Below are 24287 nucleotides of genomic sequence, written 5' to 3'. Positions count from 1 at the left end.
AAGAGCAGAACTAAATGAAATAGAAAATAAGAAAGCACTTGAAAAGATAAACAAGACCAAGAGCTGGTTTTTTGAGAAGATCAACAAAATTGACAAACCTTTACTCAGACTAACAAAGAAAAAAAGAGAGAAGATGCAAATACACAAAATAAGAAATGAGAAAGGCGATATCACCACTGACCCCACAGAAATAAAAACTATCATAAGAGGATACTTTGAAAAACTATATTCCAACAAAAATGACAGTTCAGAGGAAATGGACAAATTCCTAGAAACACATAAGCAACCCATATTGATGAAAGAAGAAATTGATGACCTCAACAAACCAATCACAAGTAAAGAGATAGAATCAGTCATTAAAAACCTCCCAACTAAGAAGAGACCAGGGCCAGACGGCTTCACAGGTGAATTCTACAAAATATTCCAGAAAGAACGAACACCAATCCTGCTGAAAGTCTTCCAAAAAATCAAAAGAGAAGGAACATTGCCTAACTCATTCTATGATGCCAACATTACCCTAGTACCAAAGCCAAACAAAGACACCACAAGAAAGGAAAATTACAGACCAATTTCTCTAATGAACCTAGACACAAAAATACTTAACAAAATACTTGCTAATCATATTCAACAACACATTAAATGAATTATACACCACGACCAAGTGGGATTCATTCCAGGTATGCAAGGATGGTTCAACATAAGAAAATCAATCAATGTAATACACCATATAAACAGATTGAAGGAAAAAAAATCACATGATTATATCTATAGATGCTGAAAAAGCATTTGACAAAATACAGCACCCTTTTCTTGATAAAAACACTCCAAAAGATCGGAATACAAGGAAATTTTTTGAACATAATAAAGAGTATATATGAAAAACCTACAGCCAACATTGTTAACAATGGAGAAATCCTAAAATCCTTCCCTCTAAAATCAGGAAAAAGACAAGGATGCCCACTGTCTCCCCTTCTATTTAACGTTGTCTTAGAAGTACTTGCTCGAGCACTGAGGCAAGAACCAGATATAAAAGGCATTCAAATGGGAAAGGAAGAAGTCAAAATTTCATTATTTGCAGATGACATGATCCTATACATAGAAAACCCTGAGAGATCTACAACAAAGCTTCTAGAACTCATAAATGAGTTTAGTAAATTCCCAGGTTATAAGATCAATGCACAAAAGTCAGTAGCATTTCTGTACACCAATAATGAGCAAGATCAGGAGGAAATCAAGAAACAAATACCATTCACAATAGTAAATAAAAAAATCAAATATTTAGGAATAAATTTAACTAAAGATGTAAAAAACTTATACACTGAGAAGTATACAAGACTGTTCAAGGAAATCAAAGAAGACCTAAATAAATGGAAGAATATTCCCTGTTCATGGATAGGAAGACTAAATATTATTAAGATGTCTATCCTACCAAAACTGATCTACACATTCAATGCAATCCCAATAAAAATCAACACAGCTTTCTTTAAGGAACTAGAAAAACTAAATATGAAATGTATTTGTAAAGGAAAGAGGCCCCAAATAGCCAAAGACTTATTGAAAAAAAAAACGAAATTGGAGGAATCACTCTACCGGACTTCAAAATATACAGTAGTGAAAACAGCATGGTATTGGCATAAGGAGAGACACACAGACCAATGGAATTGAATTGAAAGTTCTGATATAGAACCTCATATATATAGCCATATAATATTCGATAAAGCCACCAAACCCTCTCACCTGGGAGAGAATGGCCTACTCAACAAATGATGCCTGGTGAACTGGATAACCATATGTAGAAGAATGAAAGAGGATTACCATCTCACACCTTATACAAAGATCAACTCAAGATGGATCAAAGACCTAAATATAAGAGCCAAGACCTTAAAGACCTTGGAAAGCAGTGTAGGGAAACATCTACAAGACCTTTTAGTAGGAAATGGCTTCATGAACTTTGCACCAAAAACACGAGCAGCAAAAGAACAAATAGATAAATGGGACTTCCTCAAAATTAAAGCCTTTTGCACCTCAAAGAAGTTTGTCAAGAAATTAAAAAGGGATCCTACACAATGGGAGAAAATATTTGGCAACGATATCAGATAAGAGACTTTTAACTTGCATATATAAAGAACTCCTATACCTTGAAAATAAAAAGATAAACAACCCATTTAAAAAATGGGAAAAAGATTTGAACAGACACTTCTCCAAAGAAAAAATACAAAGAAGAAATGTGCTAAAAAGCACATGAAGAAATGCTCCAAGTCTCTAGCGATCAGGGAAATGCAAATCAAAACTACAATGAGATACCATCTTACTCCCATAAGATTGGCAGCTATGAAAAAAACAGAAGAATACAAATGCTGGAGAGGATGTGAAGAAATGGGAACACTCATCCACTGCTGGTGGGAATGCAGAAGGTTCCAATCATTCTGGAGGACAGTTTGGCAGTTTCTCAAAAAACTAACCATAGATTTGCCATATGACCCAGCAATTCCACTGCTGGGTATATACCCAGTAAAACTGAAGGCAGGGACACAAACCGATATATACACACCAATGTTCATAGCAGCATTGTTCACTGTCGCCAAAAGTTGGAATCAAGCCAAATGCCCATCAACAGATGAGTGGATCAATAAAATGTGGTATATACATACAATGGAATACTACTCGGCTTTAAGAACAAATACACTACAAACACACGTGATAACATGGATGAATCTTGAGAACCTTATGTTGAGTGAAGCAACCCAGGCATTGAAGGACAAATACTACATGATCTCAATGATATGAAATAAGCAAGTTCCCTCAGAAAGGTAGAGACTGGAAGATAGGCTCTCAGGAAATCGGAGGGTAGAGGAAGGATGTAAGCTGACATCTACATGAGTGAAATCTATGATAAGCTGGTGGTAAGTATGTGTACAAGGAAGGGATAAAATGGGGGCATATGGTTACCTTTGGGTGGGGCTTTGGGGTTTGAAGGGTGCTAGGGATGGGTGGACGGGTAATATTGCCCAAGAAATTGGGGGGAGGGTGGGGCAACACACAAACATAGGAGATTGTCAGGTGTTGGTTGATAGTATAATGCTGAGAAAACCTTTTCAAAATATAATTAGGAAAGTTACCTGTTTAAGATACTCAAAGGGGATAATCTGACGCAGGACAGACTCCTAGGGAATATCTGAATGCTCATTTTGCCAGAGTGGGTTATACCATTGGGTAGAGACCCATATAATGAGAGTGAAGGTAGACCCACAACCTAGGGAGGACTAATTCCATGAAATAGAGGGAACTGTATCTCTGAAGAGAAATGGTGGCTCCCAGGGCATTAGGGCAGTTAAGCAAGTCAAGCCCTCAACACTATTGCAAGTATCTCTGAACATGGCTCCTCAAGAAATGAAGATTGACTGTCACTGTGGGCCCCAAGGGGAGGGGTAAATAGATATTCAATAGATGGAACCAAAGTAAATATGAGGGCAAAAGAAGTGTTTCACAAGAGTACACAGGGATGGATATAAAACATGTAATATTACACCAAAAACACATAGGGGATGACAGACTAATAATGTAAACCATAATGTAAAACATAGGATAACTAAAAAACTTAGAAAACTTTATATCCTAAGGTATGGACCACAATGTAAGCAGAGATGTCACCTTGTTTGAAAGTTATTGTCTCAGAGTGTGTACATCAGTTTAAGTAAATATGATATGAATAAGTTATAAGAATATCACTGTGGAAGGGAAAAGGTTTTATGGTGGATGTGTGGGAGTACTGTATATTGTATATATGAATTACTGTGATCTAAGGCTCTTGTGAAGAGAAGCTCAATAATTAGGGAAAAAAGAAAAGAAAAAGATAGGATGTAGAATTTTTCCAAATCAATATGTATTCTATATCTAACCTTTATACTCATCACTATATTCCATTTTACTAGTAAGGGAACCTGACGTTATATTGGGCTTTGCTTTTCAGGAAGTTTTGGATCACAGAGTGGTTCAACAATGGCAGTGGAGGAATACTGGTATGGGATGTTATTGACAGGGGACATATGGTTGACAGGGAGTTATACAGGGCATGTGTCCAGAGTGCATGGAAATGTTTGGATATACTCATAGTAGAAACAATTAAAAACAGCAGCTGGGGGGGTACCGGGTTCCTGGCTGGGGGGGGGAGCTCTGTTGTGGTCCCTAGGGTAGCAGCTGGAGTCTGCCAGGCACAATGGCAAGGACCAGGAAGGAATGAGGGTCCAACAGTGACCCCCTGATACTAATGACTATGCTTGTGAGACTATACACAGTATGAAATAAGAACAAGGCCTTGAGCAGCACTGTGCCTAAGGGTTCCCTCCTGACAGCCTCCATGTTACTCAAATGTGGCCAGTCTTGAAGCCAAACTCAGCATGTAAATGCACTGCCTTCCCCCCAGCATGGGACATGACACCCAGGGATGAGCCTCCCTGGCACCGAGGGATCACTACCAAGTACCAGCTGGTGGCGTAACTAGAAAATGACCTTGAATTAAAGGTTCAATGCAGACCAGCAGAATATCCCTGTCTACATATAATAACAGGAGTTAAAAATGCTGTTTGATCTAAAGTAAGGGGGAAATGGAAAGGACAAATGAGTTCATATGGCTATGAGTCTCTAAAAAAGAGTCTGGAGGTTGTCCGAAGGATTGCTCTTATGCACAACTGAGCAGTGTCTCAGAGACAGATAAAGTAGATACAACCCTAGGTATTGGTCCTTTTGAGGGCTAAAGAGACCCACAGGTTCTATAGTCATGGCAGATGGAGTTCACTGCCATGTCGATTGGCCCTTCTTTGGAGCTGGTGTTTCTGCGTGATGGAGCTGGACTCAGATGGGATCTCTTTTCACAAGCCTTTCATGCTACTTTACTGGAATTGTAGTTGGTGCTGGGGCTTAAGATATATCCAGGGGATTTGAATCTCTGGATTGACAATATGATACCCAGGCCCTGAGCCTCAACAGACTTCAGGTCCTCACTCTGATTTATTGGACTTACCCCTCTCAGCTAACATGGAGTTGAAGAATGTCAACCACCACACCATGGAGCCTAGAGTGCCTACAAATGAAAGCAGGAGGATTGCATCCAGTATCCATGTGGAATCTAAGCCCCCTCTTGACATAGATGTGGAATGGACACAACCAAGCCAAGGTCCACAGGAAGGAGGAATACAGTAAGGATTAGAGTGGACTTAATGATATTCTATTCATGAACTATTGTGGCTAATAATTGAGACAATGTGGCATTGGTGTGGCAAAAGTGGCCATGGTGGCTGCTGGGTGTGGGGAATGGGAGGAAGAGATGAGATGTGGGGGCATTTTCAGGACTTGGAGTTGTTCTGGGTGGTGCTCCAGGGACAATTGCCGGACATTGTATGTCCTCCCAAAGCCCACTGGATGGAACGTGGGAGAGTGTGGGCTATGGTGTGGACCACAGGCCATGGGGTGCAGCGATGTCCAGAAATGTACTCACCAGAAGAAATGGATGTGTCATGATGATGGGGGAAAGTGTTACCGTGGGGAGGGGGGGAGTGGTGGGGTGGGGGCGGTGGGGGTGCATGGGGACCTCATATTTTTTAATGTAATATTTTTTAAAAAATGAATAAATGAAATAAAATTTTTAGAAAAAGATTAGTCGATAAACAAGTGAATATATTAATGACCAAAATGCATTTTTTATTTCTTTAAGTCATTGCACAAAATGCAAAAAATTATTTGCTTTACAATTTGATTGGTGGGAACACCTGTGCAATTATCTAATTATCTCAGGATAACTTTATTTTGTTTGTTTTCCTTCTGCAACCTGTACACAGTTTAAGAATAGTATCAGGTTACAATCTTTATCTGTACAGAACATTTTATGGTAAGTAATACTTTAACAGAAAATTGTAATAGCAAAAGCAATACACCAGCATTTCTTTATTCTATTGTTTGCTTTAAAAAATAATAGTAATATGAATTTAAGATAGAAAAATTTTAAGTGCTTAAGAAATCATGTTTAATTACCTTTTTATGTTTACTACTCTGATTTACTTTTTTTTTCAGCATAGCTACCATTTAGGATTCTTTATTTGAATTTTTAAAATAATATTAAATTCATTAAGTAGGTCTTTTTGCTAATTGTATAGAAAAGGAAACTGAGAATCAAAGATATTTGCTAATCTCTATCTATATAGCTACATGGCAAAAAAAAAGAAAAAAAAAAAGACAGACTCAGAATGTAAAATATATCTTCTCCTAAAGTTTGTACATATTTAATGTCGGCCCACAAGTAATTCAAACTGGAAACCTACACTTGATTGGTTATTATGAAATTATATATATGTATATATATAAAGAGGTACTAGGAAGATTATGTGTATAGCGAGTGAATATGTGGTCATCAGAGAAAGGTCATTTTAAGGGTTAATTTTCAAATGATTTCAGTATCAAAAGCTGGTAGGAGCAGATGTGGCTCAAGTGATTGGGTGCCTCCCTCCCTCATGGGGGGTCCCAGGTTTAATTCCCAGTGCCCCCTAAATATAATAAGATAAACAGAGAGCAGACAGTAAGTGCAAGCAATGAGGGGGAGAGAAATGAATAAATAAATAAATAAATAAATAACAGAAATCTTTTTAAAAATTATAAAATACATTCAAGTTGATTAAATGAAGTTTAAAACAATTTTCTAACTTGTGGCCAGGGAATGGATTATAATTATAAAATTTTGAAAGGCTCTCCTCTCTCTACTCAGATTCTGTTTTATCATCATACAATCATAAATATTAACATTCCAAGAATATTCCTAATGATGCAGGGATGCATAGAAATTACCTATATGAAATATTTAATGTTCCAGGGAGTCCTTTAACTTTTAAAAGATTCATTTTAAGTGATAGAAATATATATGTAGGCAAACATAACATAAGCTCTTAAAGATTACACTTTACAGCAGCCCCTACCATGAAAATAAAATTCACAAGCAGGGATTCTAAAGAGCATGAGGAAACATTATGTTATATCCTACTAACCAGAAACAAACCAGAGAGACTGAAATTGGACCAATGTGTGATGATCAATGTATTTAGGCTAATTTATTCTCCATGTTGATTCTTCATGTTTTTTTAGAAATGATTATTTGTCTGTCTTTCCATGAGCAAGACCAATTTCCTAAGATGCCCAATTCTACCACAGTGACTGAATTCCTGCTTAAAAGATTTTCTGATGTCTGGGAGTTCAGAGTCTTACATGCCATATTATTTCTACTGATGTACTTGGCAACACTTTTGGGAAACCTTTTCATAGTAACAGTAACCACATTTTTTTTAATTTACTTTGTAATAATATTACATTAAAAAATATATATATATGAGGTCCCATTGAACCCTACCTCCCCCACCCCACCTCTCCCCCCCCCTCAGCAACACTCCCTCCCATCATCATGACACAGCCATTGCATTTGGCAAGTATATCTCTGGGCACCCCCGCACCCCATGGTCAACGGTTCACACCATGGCCCACACTCTCCCCCATTCCATCCAGTGGGCCCTGTGAGGATTTACAATGTCTCGTGATTGCCCCTGAAGCACCATCCAGGGCAGCTCCATGTCCCAAAGATGCCTCCACCTCTCATCTCTTCCTGCCTTTCCCCATACCCATCAGCCATCATGTCCACTTTTCTCAATCCAATGCCACCTTTTCTATGTGGACATTGGATTGGTTGTGTCCATTGCACCTCTATGTCAAGAGGAGGCTCAGATTCCACCTGTATGCTGGATGCAATCCTCCCACTTTCAGTTGTAATCACTCTAGGCTCCATGGTGTGGTGGTTGTCCTTCTTCAACTCCATCTTAGCTGAGTGTGGTGAGCCCAATAAGTCAGACTGTAGGTGCTGGAGTCTGTTGAGGCTCAGGACCTGGCTATCACATTGTCAGTCCAGAGATTCAAATCCCCTAAATATATCTTAAACCCCGACACTAACTGAACCTCCAGCACATTAGCATGAAAGTCTTATGAAGAGAGATCCCATCTGAGTCCAGATTCGTCACACATAAACACCATTTCCAAAGAGGGGCCATCTGACCTGGTAGTTAACCCCATCGGCCATGACCATAACTCCCATGGGTCTCTTTAGCCCTCGAAGGAACCGATATCTGGGGGTTGTATCTGCTTTATCTGTCTCTCTGCCTCTGCTCAGTTGTGCATAAGGGCAATCCTTCTGACAGCCTCCAGACTCTTTTTTAGAGACTCGTAGCCATATAAACTCATTTCTCCTTTCCATTTCCCCCTTACATTAGGTCAAACAGCATTTTAAAGGTCATGTTATTTTATGTAGACAGGGATATTCCACTGATCCGCGTTGAACCTTCCGTATGAGGTCATTTTCCAGTTGCATCATCAGTTGGTAGTTGATAGTGGTCCCTCGTTGCCAGGGAGGCTCATCCCCGGGTGTCATGTCCCACGCTGGGGGGAAGGCATTGTATTTACATGCTGAGTTTTGCTTCGAGACTGGCCACATTTGAGTAACATGAAGGCTGACAGGAGGAAATTCCCAGGCACAATGCTGCTCTAGGCCTTGTTCTTATTTTAGGCTCATCAGCTCCCAAGCATAGTCATTAGCATCATGGGCTCACTGTTGAACCCTCACTCCCTCCCGGTCCCCGCTGCTGCACCTGGGAGACTGTCGCTGCTCCCCTAGGGACCATGACAGAGCACCACTGGCCAGGAACCCAGTACCCCCCCTGCTGTGGTTTTTAATTGTTGCCACTATGAGTATATCCAAACATTGCCATGCACCCTGGATATATGTTCTGTACAGCTCCCTGTCAGCCATATATCCCCTGTCAATGGTATCCCATACCAGTATTCCTCCATTGCCTTTGTTGAACCACTCTGTGGTCCAGAACTCCCTGAAATTTGAAGCCCAATATAATGTCAGGGTCCCTTACTAGGAAATGGCATATAGCTATGGGTTTAAAGGTTATATAAAGAATACGTGTTGACTTGGAAAAAATTCTACATCCTATCTTTCCCCCCCCCCCCAAATTATTGAGCGTCTCTTCACAGGAGCCCTAGACCACAGCAATGCATATATATAGTATACAGCACTCCCATACATCCACCACAAAACCTTTCCCTTCCACAGCGATACTCTTACACCCTATTCACATCATATTTACTTAACGTAATGTACAGAGTCTGAGACAATAGCTTTCAAACAAGGAGACATTTGTGCTTACATTGTGGTGCATACTTTAGGATACACAGTTTTTTACATTCTTAGTTATCCTATGTTTTACATTATGGTTTACATTATTAGTCTGTCATCTCCTATATGTTTTTGGTGTAATATTACATGTTTTATATCCATCCTTGTGTACTCTCACAAAACTCCTCTCTTGCCCCCACATTTACCTTGGTTCCATCCGTTCAACATCCATTCTCCCCTCCCCTTGGGGCCCACAGTGACAGCCAATCTCCATTTCCCAAGGAGCCACGTCCAGAGATACTTGCAACAGTGTTCAGGGCCTGACTTGCTCAACTGCCCTAATGCCCTGGGAGCCACCCTTTCTGTCAAGAGATACAGTTCCCTCTATTTGATGGCATCAGTCCTCCCCAGGATGTGGGTCCACCCCTACTCTCACTACTTGGGTCTCTACCAATGGTACAACCCACCCTGGCAAAATGAGCATTCAGATATTCACCAGGAGTCCGTCCGGCGTCAGACCATCCCCTCCGAGCATCCTAAACAGGTAACCGTCCTAATTATATTTTGATACGGTTTTCTCATCATTTCACTCTCAACCAACACCTGACACTCTCCTATGTTCGTATGTTGCCCCTACCTCCCCCCAATTTTTTGGGCAATATTACCCATCCGCCCATCCCCAGCCCCCCTCAAACCCGAAAAGCCCCACCCAAAGGCAACCCCTTACCCCAATTTTATCTCTTCTTTGTGCTCATACTTACCGCCAGCTCATCATAGATTCCACCCCTGCAGACAGGGGCTCACATCCTTCCTCCACCCCCTGATTTCCTGTAAACCTATCTTCCAGTCTCTAGCTCTCTGATCCAGCTTGCTTATTTCATATCATTGAGGTCATGTAGTATTTGTCCTTCAATGCCTGGATTGCTTCACTCAATATAAGGTTCTCAAGATTCATCCATGTTATCACGTGTGTTTGTAGTATATTTGTTCTTACAGCCGAGTAGTATTCCATTGTATGTATATGCCACATTTTATTGATCCACTCATCTGTTGATGGGCATTTGGCTTGATTCCAACTTTTGGTGATAGTGAACAATGCTGCTATGAACATTGGTGTACATATGTGGTTTGTGTCCTTGTTTTCAGTTCGGCTGGGTATATACCCAGCAGTGGTATTGCTGGGTCATATGACAAATCTATGCTTAGTTTTTTGAGAAACTGCCAAACTGTCCTTCAGAATGGTTGGATCCTTCTGCATTCCCACCAGCAGTGGATGAGTGTTCCCCTTTCTTCACATCCTCTCCAGCATTTGTATTCTTCTGTTTTTTTCAATCTTATGGGAGTAAGATGGTATCTCATTGTAGTTTTGATTTGCATTTCCCTGATAGCTAGAAATTTGGAGCATTTTTTCATGTGCATTTAGCCATTTGTATTTCTTCTTTGGAGAAGTGTCTGTTTAAATCTTTTTCCCATTTTTTGATGGGTTGTTTATCTTTTAATTTTCAAGATATAGGAGTTCTTTATATATGCAAGTTATAAGTCTCTTATCAGATATATGGTTGCCAAATATTTCCTCCCATTGTGTGGGTTCCCTTTTTACTTTCTTGACAAACTCCTTTGAGGTGCTGAAGGCATTAATTTTGAGGAAGTCCCATTTATCTGTTTGTTCTTCTGCTGCTCGTGCTTTTGATGTGATATTCATGAAGCCATTTCCTATTGCAAGGTCCTGTAGATGTTTCCCTACACTGCTTTCCAAGGTCTTTATGGTCTTGGCTCTTATATTTAGGTCTTTGATCCATCTTGACTTGATCTTTGTATAAGGTGTGAGATGGTAATCCTCTTTCATTCTTCTACATATGGATATCCAGTTCTCCAGGCACCATTAGTTGAATAGGCCATTCTCTCCCAGTTGAGAGGGTTTGGTGGCTTTATCGAATATTATATGGCTATATATATGAGGTTCTATATCAGAACTTTCAATTCAATTCCATTGGTCTGTGTGTCTCTCCTTATGCCAATACCATGCTGTTTTCACTACTGTAGCTTTGTAGTATGTTTTAAAGTCCGGTAGTGTGATTCCTCCAATTTCATTTTTCTTTTTCCATATGTCTTTGGCTATTCACGGCTTCTTTCCTTTCCCAAAAAATTTCATAGCTAGTTTTTCTAGTTCCTTAAAGAAGGCTGTGTTGATTTTTATTGGGATTGTATTGAATGTGTAGATCAGTTTTGGTAGGATAGACATCTTAATAATATTTAGTCTTCCTATCCATGAATAGGGAATATTCTTCCATTTATTTAGGTCTTCTTTGATTTCCTTGAACAGTCCTGTATAGTTCTCAGTGTATAAATTTTTAACATCTTTAGTTAGATTTATTCCTAAATATTTGATTTTTAAAATTTACTATTGTAAATGGTATTTGTTTCTTGATTTCCTCCTGATCTTGCTCATTATTGGTGTACAGAAATGCTACTGATTTTTGTGCATTGATCTTATAACCTGTGACTTTACTAAACTCATTTATGAGTTCTAGAAGCTTTGTTGTAGATCTCTCAGGGTTTTCTATGTATAGGATCATGTCATCTGCAAATAATGAAATTTTGACTTCTTCCTTTCCCATTTGAATGCCTTTTATATCTGGTTCTTGCCTCAGTGCTCGAGCAAGTACTTCTAAGACAACGTTAAATAGAAGGGGAGACAGTGGGCATCCTTGTCTTGTTCCTGAGTTTAGAGGGAAGGATTTTAGGATTTCTCCATTGTAAACAATGTTGGCTGTAGGTTTTTCATATATACTCTTTATTATGTTCAAAAAATTTCCTTGTATTCCGATCTTTTGGAGTGTTTTTATCAAGAAAAGGGTGCTGTATTTTGTCAAATGCTTTTTCAGCATCTATAGATATAATCATGTGATTTTTTCCCTTCAATCTGTTTATATGGTGTATTACATTGATTGATTTTCTTATGTTGAACCATCCTTGCATATCTGGAATGAATTCCACTTGGTCGTGTTGTATAATTCATTTAATGTGTTGTTGAATATGATTAGCAAGTATTTTGTTAAGTATTTTTGCGTCTAGGTTCATTAGAGAAATTGGTGTGTAATATTCCTTTCTTGTGGTGTCTTTGTTTGGCTTTGGTACTAGGGTAATGTTGGCATCATAGAATGAGTTAGGCAATGTTCCTTCTCTTTTGATTTTTTGGAAGACTTTCAGCAGGATTGGTGTTCGTTCTTTCTGGAATATTTTGTAGAATTCACCTGTGAAGCCGTCTGGCCCTGGTCTCTTCTTAGTTGGGAGGTTTTTAATGACTGATTCTATCTCTTTACTTGTGATTGGTTTGTTGAGGTCATCAATTTCTTCTTTCATCAATATGGGTTGCTTATGTGTTTCTAGGAATTTGTCCATTTCCTCTGAACTGTCATTTTTGTTGGAATATAGTTTTTCAAAGTATCCTCTTATGATAGTTTTTATTTCTGTGGGGTCAGTGGTGATATCGCCTTTCTCATTTCTTATTTTGTGTATTTGCATCTTCTCTCTTTTTTTCTTTGTTAGTCTGAGTAAAGGTTTGTCAATTTTGTTGATCTTCTCAAAAAACCAGCTCTTGGTCTTGTTTATCTTTTCAAGTGCTTTCTTATTTTCTATTTCATTTAGTTCTGCTCTTATCTTTGTTATTTCCTTCCTTCTTCTTCCTGTGGGATTACTTTGTTGTTTTTTTTTCTATTTCCTCCAAATGTGCATTTAGTTCTTCAATTTTTGCTCTTTCTTCTTTTTTGATGTACAAATTTATGGGTATAAATTTCTCTCTCAGTACTGCTTTTGCTGCATCCCATAAATTTTGGTATGTTGTGTTATCAGTATCATTTGTTTCAAGGTAGTCATTGATTTCTTTTAGATTTCCCTTTTGACCCACAGTTTTTCTAAGAGGGTGCTGTTTGATTTCCATATCTTGGTGTGAAATCTGGGCCTCTGGCCCTTGCAGATTTCCAGCTTCATTCCACTGTGGTCAAAGATATTATTTTGTATGATTTCGATCCTTCTGAATTCATTCAGCCTTTCTTTGTGGCCTAGCATATGGTCTATCTTGGAGAATGATCCATGTGCAGTTGAGAAAAATGTATATTCTGCTGTGTTTGGGTGTAATGATCTGTATATGTCTATTAGATCCAGCTCCTCTAATATACTGTTCAAATATTTTGTTTCTTTAGTGATTCTCTTTGGAGATGTTCTGTCCAGAGTTGATAGTGGTGTATTAAAGTCCCCCACTATAATTGTAGATGCATCTATTCTTTCACTTAGTTTTTCTAGCGTTTGCCTCACGTATTTAGAGGCGCCCTTGTTAGGAACATCAATGATTATGATTGTTTGATCTTCTTGACCAATTGTCCCTTTCGCTAATATGTAGTATCCTTCTGTCTCTCACAATTGTTTCGCATTTAAAGTCTATTTTGTCTGATATTAATATAGCTACTCCAGCCTTTTTTTGATTATTGTTTGCTTGTAAGATTGTTTTCCCACCATTCACTTTCAGCTTCCATGAGTCTCTGGGTCTAAGATGTGTCTCTTGTAGACAGCATATAGATGGGTCATATTTCCTTATCCAATGTCCCAGGCTGAATCTTTTCATAGGTGAGTTTAATCCATTGACATGCAGTGTTATTACTTTCAAGGAATTATTTATGTTAGCCATATTTTGATTGGACTTGTGTTTGCCATATTTTGTTTGTTTGTTTTTCCTTCTCTTTTTGTCTTTTTTGTTGCTCTTACACTCTCCTCCAACTCTGCTTGTCCTGTTTTTTCCCTTCTTCCTGCAGAACTCCCTTTTGAATTTCTTGAAGGGGAGATTTCTTGTTGGCATACTCTTTCAGTTTCTGTTTATCTATGAATATTTTGTACTCTCCATCATGTTTGAATGCCAGTTTAGCTGGACAGAGTATTCTCGGGTGGAAATTTTTTTCTTTTAGTACCTTGACTATATCATACCACTGCCTTCTTGCCTCCATGGTTTCAGATGAGAAATCAGCACTTAATCTATGGAGCCTCCCTTGTATGTGATGGTTTTCTTTTCTCTTGCTGCTTTTAGAATTTTCTCTTTTTTTTGAGCGTTGGATAATTTGACAAGTATATGTCTTGAGGTGGGCCTGTTGGGGTTTATGATATTTGGGGTACGTTGTGCTTCTTGGATATGTACATCTGTCACAGTAGATTTGGGAAGTTTTCAGCCATTATTCCCTGCAACACCCCTTCTGATCCGTTTCCCTTCTCTTCTCCTTCTGGGATGCCTATAATATGTATGTTTGTGCATTTTGCATTGTCATTCAGGTCCCTAAGTCCTAGCTGGATTTTTTCTATCTTTTTATCAATCATTCTACTATCTGTTTGATTTCTGATGTATTGTCTTCCACATCACTAATTCTCTGCTCTGCCTCTTCTAATCTGCTCCTATTTGCTGCGAGTGTGTTTTGATTTCTTGAACTGTGGTGTTCATTTCCATCATATCTGTTATCTTTTTGCATATGTCTGCAATTTCCCCTCCAAGTGTTGTCTTCATATTGTTAACCTCTTCCTTTACTTCATTAAATTTGTCGGTGATAAATGTTCTGAGATCTTTCATTGCTTGTGCGAAGTTCTGCTCCCCTTCCTGGTTTTTAGTTTGTTCATTGGATTCAGCCATGTTTTCCTGATTACTGGTTTGGTTTGTAGATTTTTGTTGCTGTCTGGTCATCATGTTATCTTGACAGGTTTAATCAGTTCCTTAGCTTCTTTGTCTAGTCTTGGGGATTAATTAGCTGTTGTTTTTGTATAAGTGTTATATCTTCTCTTTGTCATTTTGTTCTTCTTATTCTAATTTCTTATTGCTGACTGAGTTCACTTTGAAAGAAAGTATTAGGGCCAGGGAAAGGCAATTGTGTATGAAAGGAAAATGTGTAAAGTAGTATTTGGTAATAAATTTTAACAGAGCAACAATATAAGATCTGGGAGGATGGATGTTAGATTCATGTAAGTTGTGTAGAGTTATAGCAGTAAGTAGAGTACCTATAATGAGGTAGTCAACTGAATATGGGAGGAATATGGTATTAATTAAAAAGCTAGTGTTTTTGTGAGAGAGGGAAAGAGAAAAGAAAGGCAAGTTTCAAGAGTGGATAAAAGACAGAAAACAAAACAAAGGTATTAGAAATTAAGAGTTAGACAATTTGGGGATCAAAGAAAGGGAGGTGGAATATAGGAGAGACAGTAGATGATGGAGGATATCAATATGTGGGTGAAAGGGGATAGTGTAGGTAGACAAAATCAATTCACACAGAAATGAGGCAATGGAGGATGAGGAAACCCAGCAAATGTGAGGTGTTCCCTGCAGCACCTATTGTATAATTAAGATAAAATAAAATAAGAAGAAAATGAGGGACTAGAGAGAGGAAAAAAAAGAGAAGAAAGGAAGAAAGAAAAAGAGGGTGGGTAAAGGGAGGGGAACAAGTATGGAAAAAGAAAAAAAAGATATTGAACAACCACAACAGCAACAACAAAAGAACCCCCCTAAATAACTGAAAAAAAAAAAAAAGACTTTTTGGGCTATGCTGGGAGAAAAGACTAGGAGATAATGCAATGTTAGCAATCAGGACATTAAAAAATAAAAAAAGTAAAATAAAAATAAAAAGACAACAAAAGAATACAAAACAAAAAAGAAATAACACAAACGTTGAGGGCTAGGACATTCAAAGACCTCAAATGGACCTCAGGGTGTGATGGATTCAGGGATGGACAGTCTGAGATATTGAAGACTCAAGAGGTGTGAGTCTCTGGGGTGTGGGCCACCAGGGTTTAGGGGACTCAGGCCTGGCACCCTCAAATCTGGTTAACAGGGAGCCTGGGAGCACCGCAGTGCAACACAGCCTTCAGGGATCCCTGCAGCTGGGTGCCAGCCCTATGGGAGAGGTCACTTCTGCAAACTCTAACCTATGTGTCTGAACCCCTCAATTCACTCACTCACTGGGTCTATTCTGTGGATGTATCACCAATTTGACTTCAGGACACCTCCCACCCTGTAAACCCCCAGAGCGGCCACCTGGGGGTGCCTCTACACTTCAGCCAATTTAATAAGGCAGATCAGTAGCCAGGCCTGGAGGTGGGGCTCCAGCCAGAAACGCCAATAACAGAGTCCAAAACCAAAATTCCCATGCTTCGCAAAATATTCCCCTAATCGGCTTCCAGACATCTCCCAACCTGCAGGCCCTGAAACAGTCTCCTGGTGATGACTCTTTTTATTGTGAAAAATTTAAGGCTGCTTCAGATCGGCAGCCGGCCTTTGGGGGGCAGGGCTCTAGGTGGAAGTGCTATTATTTGTGTCTGCAATAAAAAATTCCTCGCTTCACAAAAAAAACTCCCGTTTGTCTCCCCAAATCAGTCTGCAAAGGCCTCCTGTCCTATTAACCCCCCAATAGCCCACTCAGGGCTTATGAATTCCCCAGTACCGCCGAGCATCCAGAAATTGCCACCACAGTGCCAGTGCTAAGGCTCCACCCACCCCAGGAGGGAGTGCACAGCTCCCACCTCCATGTAATAGAGTCTCAATTATATCTTATACACGGATTTTCTCTGTTGCCTTCCCACCAAATCGATGTACAGACACCTCCTGCCCTGCGAAATCCCAAAACAGCCTGGTCCCGAAGAACTTCCAACGCTGCCCTGCTGCTTCTTTGCAGGAGAGAATCTCAGGTGTGCTCACTCAGCCACCATCTTGCCCCGCCCCCGGGTTTAAAGTCTTGACTCAAGTTTATATGGCTAAAAATGTTCCTTCACTTGTACAAGTGATTATGTGTTGAGCCAAAATGAAGAAACATCTTTGCTATTATGATCTCATTAAACTGCTGGAAGGAGTATGCTGTCATTACATGAGCAGAAACTTTCCCATAATTAATCCTTTGGGAAATTGACTCCTCTATAATTTATCTTCCCCTAATTGTACTTTCATGGCCATTTGTATTCTTTCTTATGATTTCCAGTAATAGTTTTATTTGTAAAACTATTTAAATAGTCTACATCCATATATTGTCAACAACCAGTCAACAATTATTTTTAGTATGGGGCAAAATAAATGCTCAACTAAAAGTGAGATTGAATTAATCATATATATACTCAATTGAGTTAGACTTTTAAATTTAAGTCATTTTTGTTTCTCAAAGTTGTTTAACAGGTAATACAATAAATTGAATTAAACCAATATATTTTATCTTGTCTATATGGGTCTGGAAATGTAACAAACAATGAAGAAAATAGGCTTTTTTTTTTTTTGCTCTAGGGAGTTTTCATTTAGAAGTGACTAAACATTGGATGTAATGGAGGAGGGTGACCCCTGGAATAATGTTATTCAACAGTACTATTCAATTTGCATTTAGGGGAGCTCTGCCACATTCTCTAATGAAACAGCAGGAATCCCCCAAGTACAGGGGCAATGACTAGTGAAGAAGGATGGTCCATTGATAGGCCCTTGATAATGATGATGATGCTTATGAGCCTTTGCTCTTGAAATTGCAACTTAGCCTAGTGTTGTAGAGTACCTAAGAGTTACCTCCTGAGGCCCTCCATGTTGCTCAAATGTGACCTTTCTCTAAGGCAAACTCAGCTTATAAATGCATTACCTTTCCCCTAGTGTGAGACATGACTCCAGGGGATGAGCCTCACTGGCATTTAGGAATTACTACCAACCACCAACTCACAATGCAACTGGAAAAAGACCTTGAGTTAAAGGGGAAAAAGGTAAATACAAATAAGATTATATGGCTAAGAGACTTCAAAGTGAGTCAGGAGGTCATTCCAGAGGTAATGTTTGTGCACATCTCAGCAGGATCTCATAGACTGCCAAAGTAGATACTAGCCCAAATAGTGGCTCTCCTGAGGGCTCTGGAGACACCTGGGTCCTACAGTCATAACAGATAGCTCTGGAGTCTGGTACCTTGCCAGTGGGCCCTACTTAGGAGTTTGTGCTCCCAAGTGTGACAGAGTTGGACTCAGTTGTGACTTCTCTACACATGCCTTTTCTATCCCTTCTATTTGAATCTATAGTTGGTGCTTGAATTAGTTGGTGTATGTTCCAAGAGACTTTAATCTTTGGGCTGTCCACTTGCCAGCTAGCCCTGCATCTTAGCTGAGTTGCAACAACTACTCTCTAGTTCATGGAACTCACCCAGGGCAACTAACAAGGAGGTGAGGATGGACAATCAGCATACCAAGGAACCAAGAAGAGTCTACAACTGCAAGAGAGTCCCATTCATCAATAATATGGAATCAAAGTCCCCTTTCAATTAGAGGTGGGGTGGGCATCACCATCCCAGAATCCTCAGAATTGGAGAATAAAACATGGACTAGAGTGGACTTACTGATATTATGCTATAGACTTACTGTGATTCTAGCAATGGAAGAATTTATATCATTGATGTGGAGATAGTGGCTCTTGCAGTGCCGCAGCAGGGAGAGGAAGAAAGAGGTGTAATATGGGGGCATTTTCAGAATTTCCTGAATTACATTGCAATGACAGAAACTGGCCATTATATATCCTGCCATAATCAACAGAATAGAGTGAAAGTGTAAACTACAATATAAAGTGTTATTCATGCTTAGTGGCAATGCTCTGAAATGTTCATCAATTGCAATGAATTTACCACACTAATGAAAGATGTTAATGTGGGGGAAAGTGGGAGGTAGGGGAAGTGGGGCATATGGGAATCCCCTATATTTTATGTAACATTTTATATAATCTATGTATCTTTTTAGAAAAATAAATATCTTTTAAAAATTTGTATTTAGCTATAGATACTGGTTTATAAATAATTTGCTTGATATTATTTAAAGAACTTTTGTGTGAATATCTCATCAATTTTAAGCAATAACTGAAAAATATATTGGTTTTATGGCATGTATGTTGATTCACTTACTTGCTGCTGCAATGTCCACAGTTATTTAATTGCTTTTTGACTGTTAGGAAATAGAGAAAGTTTAATTGCAGACACAGAAAATTAATTTACAGTTAGTAAGGTAGTCTAGTCTTAGTTTCATGGTAAATAAAATGAGTGACAAATGTTTACAAATTAGGTGTTAAGTTCCAATTTTATTTAGGTCTTCTGATTTCCCACACAAATTGTTTCTCCTAAAAACCATTGCTGAATGATATTGGATGGCTGGAGCAGTGGTTACAAAAGAAAATTGTTGAGGTATTGATGAAATTGTGTTTGTAACATGTTAAGACTTGGTATTAAAATGTTAGGGTACATTTAAGAAAAGCCACAAGATAGAACCACTGAAAAATTAATACACAATTGAGGGATAGAAGGCCATTCCTGGTTGTTTTCACTAGTTGTAATGGAGACCTAGATTTCACAGATATATTATGAATTAAGCATTTATTGCATCACTCCATACTAAAAGAATGTTCTTTATGTGGCTGTTAGATCATATTTTAGAGCCTTGGAGTGGGGTTACAACTAAATAATGGAGAAAACATATAATACATTAACTGTAGGAAAAACATAAAAATAAGTATCAAAATTTACTCAATCTAATGAAACATAGAAGACATATATAAAGCATTGCACACACAAACAGCATGATATACATTCTTCTCAAGTGGTCTGGGCTCATTCAACAGGATAGAGCATATATTAGGTCACAAGAAAGACTCAGTAAACTTTAAAAGATTGAAATCATCCAAAGTAAGTAGAAGGAAACAAGTAACAAATATCAGAACAAAAATAAATAAAATTGAGAACAAAAAATAATAGATTCAACAAGCCCAAAAGTTGGTTCTTTAAGAAGATGAACAAATTGACAAAACCTTAGCTAGACTGACAGAAAAAATAGAAAAACAATACAAATAAATAAAATCAGAAATGAGAGTGGGGACATTTCTTTAGACCCATTAAAATTAAAGCAGATCATAAGAGGATACTTTGAAAGGCTGTACATCAACAAATTAGGCAATGGAGATAAAAATGGGCAAATTCCTAGAAACACATTAAAAACTTACTACAACCCTAGAAGAAATAGAAGACTTCAACTAACCAAGAGATCAAAACAGTCATCAAAAACCTTCACAAAATGAAAAACCCTGGGCCAGAAGGCTTCACAGGTGAATACTACCAATCATTCCATTATGAATGAATACCAGTCTTGTTCAAAGACTTCCAAAAAATTCAAGAGGAGGGAACACTACCAAACTCACCCTTTGAAGCCAATGTCACACTAATAATACCAAAGCCAGATGAGGATACCAAAAAGGAAAACTATAGACAAAGTTCTCTAATGAATATAAATAGAAAAATCCTTAACAAAATGCTTGCAGATTGAATCTAAATACATATTAAAAGAATTATTCATCATGTATGTCAAGTGGGTTTTATGGCAGTATGCAAGGATGTTTCAACACAAGAAAATCAACCAAAGAATAAACCATGTTACTCTTTCTAGGAGGAAGAATTGGATGATCATCTTAATTGATGCAGAAAAGGTATTTGACAAAGTCCAACATTCTTCCTTGATAAAAACACTCTGAAAGATAGGAATAGAAGGAAACTTTCTCAACATATAAAGTGTATATATGAAAAATCTACATCTAACATTGTATTCAATGGTGAAAGCCTGAAAACTTTCCTGTTGGATCTGGAAAAAGACAAGGATAACCATGGAGAGCACTGTTATTCAATAGGACCTCAGAAGTTCTAGCTAGAGCAATTAGACAAGAAAAAGAAATGAAAGGCATTGAAATAGGAAAGGAAGAAGCAAAACTTTCATTAATCACTGATGATATGACCCTATAACTAGAAAACCCTGAAAAAATCCATATAAACCTCCTAGAATCAATACACAAGTTCAGCAAAGTGACAGCATACAAGATTACTATGTAAAAATCATTATTGTTTCAATACACTACTAATGAGCAATCTGAGGAAGAAGCCAGGAAAAAAAATCAATTTCTAATAATAACTAAAAGAATAAAATATTTAAGAATAAGCTTAACAATAATATAAAGGATTTGTACTTGAAAACTACAAAAAAATTGCTAAAAGAAACCAAGGAGACCTAAATAAATGGATGGACATTCCATGTTTATGGACTGGAAAACTAAATATCATGAAGATGTCAATCCTTCTCAAATTTATCTACAGATTCAGTGCAATCCTGATAAGTTCCAAAGGGTTTCTTTGTAGAGTTGGAAAAGCCAATATTCAAATTTCTTTGGACAGGTAAGGGACCCTGAATAGCCAAAAAATACCTTTAAAAAGAAGAACATAGTTGGAGGCTGTCACTTCCTGACTTTAAAATATTACTTAGCTACAGTTGTGAAAACAGCATGGTACTGGCATAAAGATAGGCATGTTGGTCAATGGATTTGAATTGAGAGTTCAGAAATAGATGTTCACATTTATGTCTGAGGGATTTTTGACAAGGCTATCAAGCCCATCCAACTGGGCCATAATAGTCTATTCAACAAATGGTGCTCAGGGAACTGCATATCCATACCCAAAAGATAGAAAGAGGATGCCTATCTCACACCTTATACAAAAATTAACTCAAAATGGATCAAGGACCTAAATATAAAAGCTACAATCATAAAATTCCTAGAAGAAAATGTTGGGAAACATGTTCAAGATCTTACATTTAGGTGGTAGTTTCTTAAACTTTACACCCAAAGCATAAAAAATGAAAGTAAAAAAATATATAAATGGGAATTCCTAAATATTAAAAATTTTTGTCCTTCAAAAGATTTTGTGAAGAAAGCAAAAGAGGTAGCCTATTCAAGGGGAGAAATACTTAGAAACAACCTATCTGATAAGGGTTTTTATATAAAGAGATTATATAACTCAATTATAAATGGACCAGGAACCTAACTAAAATTGGGCAAAAATATTCAAGATAGATTTTTCCAAGGAGGAAATATAAATTTGCCTAAAAGCACATGAAAAAAATGTTCAACATCACTAGGTATTAGGAATACGCAGAGAAAATGTACAATGAAATTTCATTTCACACCTTATAGAATGCTATCATTTAAAAAATAAACAGAAAAATACAAGTGCAGGAGACAATGTGGAGAAATAGTAAGACTCCTGCACTGTTGGTGGGAATATTCGGTGGTGCAGTCTCTGTGGAAGAGAGTTTGTTGGTACCTCAAGAAGCTAAATATAGAACTGTGTTATAACCCAGCAATCCCTTTATTAGGAATATATTCAGAAGAAATGAAAGCAAGGATGCAAGCTGACATTTGTACACCAGTGTTCATAGCTGCATTATTCATATTTCCTAAAATATGAAACAACCCAGGTATCAATCAACTGGCGAAAGGATAAATAAAATGTGTATGTACATACAATTGAATACTGTTCAGTTTTATGAAGAAATTTTATTGGGATGCTCTTGACAACACGAAAGTACTTTGAGGACCTTATGTTAAGTGAAATAAGCCAGAGAGAAAAGGAAAATATTGAATGGTTTCACTAATATGAATGAAATATGATGAGTAACCTCATGAAGGTGAACTCTAGAGTATAGGTTCTGGGAGAGAGAATGTTGGTTGGGAAAGGGAGATGATGCTTAATGTATGCAGAATTTTTAATAAAATTTATTGTGAAAGTGTGGAAATAATAGAGTTGATGGTACTGCATAATAATGAGTGTTACTGCTCATTTGTAAATGTTAATTGTAAAGAAGCTACAGGATAATTAATGAATATGTAGTGTAGTGATTTCAGTGGTAGATGATGACTGTGGTTAATATTATAAATATAAGAAGATTCTTTCTTCCAAGGTGTTAAGAATATGGTGATACACAGGGAAATTACAACTAATCTATTTTATGGATGATAGTTACCTGTAATATTGAATATTTCTGTGGCAATAGCAAAGAAGATAATATGTAGATTCTGTCAACAATAGGGGTTGTAAGGCAGTATGGGAATTTTCCTTTGGGATTTTTAAATATTCTACATTTAACTGATGTGATGGAAGCACATTTCTGTAATGAAAATGATAGGCAATGAGTGTACACTTTGAATGGATTGTACAAAGAATGTGACAATATAACAAAGTGATTTCTATAGTGGAAGATGGACTGTGGTTAACAGAACAAAAGTGAGAACATTTTCTCATGAACTATAACAAATATATAATACAATACAGGGTCTTAATTATAGGGTTGGTTGTGGGAAAATATTCCAAATATAAGATATTGGGTATAGTTTGTAGTAATATTTTGACGATGTTCTTCCATAGTTTATAAAAATTGTTTCAAAACAATGCAAAGTGTTTGTGGTGGGGTGATGTATGGGAACCCTATAGGATGTTATGCATGTTTGTTTTATAAGTTCATACCTTTTACTATACATTTATTTTCTTTTTAAAAATTTATTTCTCTCCCCTCCTCCCCCCCCCCCCACTACCCTGGTTGTCTCTTCTCTGTGTCTATTTGCTGCATCATCTTCTTTGTCTGCTTCTGTTGTTGTCAGCAGCACAGGAATCTGTGTTTCTTTTTGTTGGGTCATCTTGTGTCAGCTCTCCGTGTGTATGGTGCCATTCTTAGGCAGGCTGAAGTTTCTTTTGCACTGGGCAGTTCTCCTTATGGAGCGCACTCCTTGCACGTGGGGCTCCCCTACACGGGGACACTCCTGCATGGCATTCCTTGCGTGAATCAGCACTGCACATGGGCCAGCTCCACATGGGTCAAGTAGGCCCGGGGTTTGAACTGTGGACCTCCCATGTGGTAGACAGATGCCCTAACCACTGGGCCAAGTCCGCTTCCCCATTTATTTTCTATGATTGTTCATTTCTGAATGATATACCTCAAATTTTTTTAAAATGAAAAATAAATTATTAAAGCTAAAGTTTTAATCACATTGAAAGTGAAGGAAATGTCTGTAATCTGATAGGAAGCATATAGCAAAAACCAAGCAAACAAAAAAACCACACAAAAAACAAGCATTCTATTTCTGGAGTCTGAGTATATTACTATAGGATCAATGCTCAAATATATAATCACAATAAATATAAAATGAATGCCTACATGAAGACACTAGAGAGCAACTATTAAATAAAGAGTTTAT

The sequence above is a fragment of the Dasypus novemcinctus genome, chromosome 16 (assembly GCF_030445035.2).
Source record: "Dasypus novemcinctus isolate mDasNov1 chromosome 16, mDasNov1.1.hap2, whole genome shotgun sequence".
In the NCBI taxonomy this organism is placed as follows: domain Eukaryota; kingdom Metazoa; phylum Chordata; class Mammalia; order Cingulata; family Dasypodidae; genus Dasypus; species Dasypus novemcinctus.
The sequence above is the reverse complement of the archived record's forward strand: the minus strand, read 5'-3'. Positions refer to the sequence as shown.